General features: G+C 34.4%; 1 pseudogene; it reads right to left on the bottom strand.

The window, feature by feature from the left end:
• Positions 1-238: 238 nt before the first annotated feature.
• Positions 239-2243, bottom strand: LOC137709189 (putative F-box/FBD/LRR-repeat protein At4g03220; annotated as a pseudogene).
• Between the last annotated feature and the right edge of the window lie 1640 nt (positions 2244-3883).

Below are 3883 nucleotides of genomic sequence, written 5' to 3'. Positions count from 1 at the left end.
TTATGCTATACTAATAAAAAGAAAACAAACTCATGTTGTAAATTTGAGTGAGATTATAATACTACGTGATGGTATTTCAAGTGCAGTTTACTACTCCCCAAAATGAAGCAAGAGAAAATGGTGAACGGTCCATCAACATTTATCCTAATAAAGTGAAAGAAAAAACGTTAGTAACAAGTGCATATGTATTCAGAAAAAGAGAACTGAAGAAGTAAAAGAAGGTAGTACAAATTTAAGTTCAGTGAAATGCAATTTTAGCATTAGAAGAAGCCCAAGAAAATCCCATCATCTGTGACCTAATCTTTTGTCGATGGAAAGAATATTTAGCTTTGCAGTGTCCAGTGCACAGAATCATTTCTTCCAAGGCCTTTCCATGCTTCAGCAAGAACTTTATTAGACTAACTTCATTCTCGTACTCTAAAAACCCATGAATCTTTACCACCTTAAGGTTTTGTAGGAAGGGCTTCAAGGTCTGGGTTTGGGATTCCCAGTACTTTTCTTCCTCTGAGTTGGACATTTCCCACATATCCTTATTCCGTTGTTGGATATGCCCATAAATGAGAAATTATATTAAATTACTTAAGTACAAAATGAAATAAATAAACCAAATTATTCTTCTAATACTTACTCTCTTTACAATCTTGTAATCATTTATAACATTGAGAATCAGAGTGTGCAACATGGGAGAGCTCTTGAATATGCACGCCAATCCAGGTATATTATTCTTGTTGAAACACGTATGCAACTCCAAAGATTTGAGATTGTTAAATGGATTTAGATCAACTGCAAAATAATTACTGTCTGATAGAATCTGCAAAAAAGACTAACCATATAAGTCATGCCTCTCGCTGAAAAAGCCACCTAGCTAGACTGATGATCGTATAAAGTTAACAATGTCACACATTTCCAAAGATAATGTTCTCTTGTCAAATTTTATGTTATCGAATTATTAAAACTACACATTCAGAGAAGAACTATAATATGATTTCATATTTAGAGTAGTCGTTCCACTATGTTTTTGGACTATCAATCTAGACTTCAAGTGTCAAAGTTAAGGGTCTTAGCAACCTAACTTCGACATATCTGGCCAAAAAACGTTAATTAAATTAAAGTACCTCAATGCACTGGCTTTCAAGTGTCAAGCAATGGACATGAGAGAGTCCCATAAAAGGATTGGACACACTCTGAAGCTTTGCCACACTAATATCTTCACGGACAAGAAAGAAACCAACGTAAGCGTCATGCAGAGAACTCAAATTCTCTAGAGAACAAATATCAGTAATAGCATTATGCTCCCAAAGAATAGTTCTAAGTCTCGGCGCGTTAATCTTCACCCAACTCTTAACAACATAAACATCAAAACAGCTCCCAATTTTCTACCTCTCCAATTTCACACCAGAAACATCCAATCCTTGAAGCTGAAAACAGTTTCCAAGGTCAAATCCTGAAGCGCCCGGCACCCAAACAGAAGGTGTTTCAACCCAAAACAGGCATCCAGGCTCAGTTTCTTGAGCATAGGGAAAGAAGAGTTGGTGAACATATCCAAGAGAAGGTTGGTTGTATAAAATAATACGTGAAAGGGACAATGATTGAAGGCATTTAAATCCACTGGTCATCACAGATGAAGGGGGCAATCTGAAACCAGGGTCAAGCGATTTCAATTTGAAAACTCGTAAAGACTTACTGGCAATCACACATCTAGGGAAGTTGAAGTAATCCTCGGTGTCTACATCCACGTCCAGCTCCTGCACGTTGTGCCTGATCGCAAGGCGGATCAGGCCATTGAGGCGAGAGAAACTCAACCGGGAACGAAATCTGAGGATTCGAATACCGGATTGCTTGTCACAGAAAGTTAGGACTTTCCTTATGAAGTCGGCTTCTTTAGACTTTTGAGAGTTCGACTTTGATAATGAATGTGATTTTCCGGTGGTAGTGGACGAAATTTTTATATTTGGGCTTAAGGTGGTGAAGTCTAGGTCAGGGAATGAGGACAAGATATTACGCCACCGTTTTGATAATACGCTGGATTGGGCGACGATTTTGATGGGTAGGAGGAAGAGGATGTGGTGGAGTACAGCGTCTGGGAGGTCGCTGATTCGGTCAATGCTTCTGCTTCTGCTGCTCTTGTCATCGTCGATTTGGCCAATGCTTGTGCTTCTGCTATTATTGCCGTCATTTATTTGATCATTTTGGTTGTACAAGAGTAGAAGCTTTCTTTTCTTGTCAGTGGATCTTGTTTCCATTGTGATGATGAATTTTAGGGTTTGATCTGGTTTAACTGGTTTGTGTTGAGAGAATGAGTTACGTGCTTTAGGGTTTGAATGGTTCAAAGATTCAGTGAGGTGAGAACGGGAACAGCGTTTGAGTTTGTTTCAAACTATCCCTACTTACATTAAAATAAAGAAAATTATAAAATGAGGACAAAACAGTAACCGTCTATTTTTCTTTTACAAACTAAAACAATAAAATTTCCAAATTTAGATATTTTCGAAAATACTGAAATGAAAATTAGAAAGAAAAACTAATGAAAATGGTTTCAAAATTTTGCATTTTAACTAAAAATCATGTAATAATTTTAGTTAATGATAAGGACAAGAGAATAAAAAATAAAAAAAAAAAAGCAAAGCCTAGCACCTGCACACCTCCCCTCGTCCGAACTGTCCAAATGCTAAACTATGATCTCAAACGTATCTAAATTTAAACACGAGATTTTATCCACCAAATGGATCCTAGTGGAAAAACTAAATCTTGATAGCGGAGAATTGAGCACATAGCCATGGAAGCTATCTTGAAACCTCACCTCTCGAAGTCGAAGGTCTAAAGGTGATCCTCATGCATGAACCGTACGTCACTCTAATAATTCAAAGAGTAATGCTAGGTAGATCAAATTTTTTAAATCAAATTTACAAACTAAATGATGTGATTGTAGATTATTGTATTATTAATTAAATATCGATTAACATGCTTGTTTCTTATTAGTGATACATCATTTGATTTGCAATTTGATTTAAAAAAATTAGTCCCCTAATATTACTCTAATTCAAATGGTCACTCAGAGGGTCCGCATGTAGTAAAAACTACTCACTGTTGGGACTTAATTTGTTTGCCTTTAAAATTGAAGCTCTTGCAGATCCGCAGAAGAAAATGATCGACAGGTAAAACTTTCAGTCATCATTAATTCTTTTTAGGAGGTAAATAAATTAAATACACAGTAAAAATAAAATGCTCGGTTGGTTAGTATGTAGAGGCTGCTTTGATGGTGACTCATCAATGTTTTCATCCACTCAAGATTCGATCGCATACAGTACTTGAGTTTAGTTTAAAAAATAATGTGGTATTCGTGTTTAATTTTAAAAATTGTATAATGTTCGTGTTCAATTTCAAAAATAGTATTCGTGTTCAATTTCAAAAATAGTGTCCATGTTCAGTTTCGAAAATAGTGTGATATTCGTGTTCAATTTCAAAAATAGTCTAGTACTAGTGTTTAGTTTCAGAAATAATTAGTTTTCAGTTTTCCGAAATAGTGTTCAATTTCAGAAATAGTGTAGTACTGTTCAATTTTTTAAATATTATAATAATGTCCAACTTTTAAAATAGTGTAATACCGTTCAGTTTCAAAAATAGTACATGTGATGGACGCGCGCATCAACTTTTTATTACTTTTTTTTTCATTTTATTTCTTATTATGATAAACTTTTGTTTTCATTATAATTTAAGTCATTTTCATTATAGTTTAAATCATTTTTCATTAAATAAAGTTATAAGATGTTTTTTTGTTAAAATAAACTTAATTCAAACTCTTTTCATTAAAACTCCCAAAATAGAATGCATTTAGACATACCAATTCAAATTTTTCTGAATTGTTTCGAACTTATTACAATAA

The sequence above is a fragment of the Pyrus communis genome, chromosome 11, assembly GCF_963583255.1.
Source record: "Pyrus communis chromosome 11, drPyrComm1.1, whole genome shotgun sequence".
Lineage (NCBI taxonomy): Eukaryota > Viridiplantae > Streptophyta > Magnoliopsida > Rosales > Rosaceae > Pyrus > Pyrus communis.
Note: the sequence above shows the minus strand (reverse complement) of the source record. Positions and strands in the feature narration are given on the sequence as shown.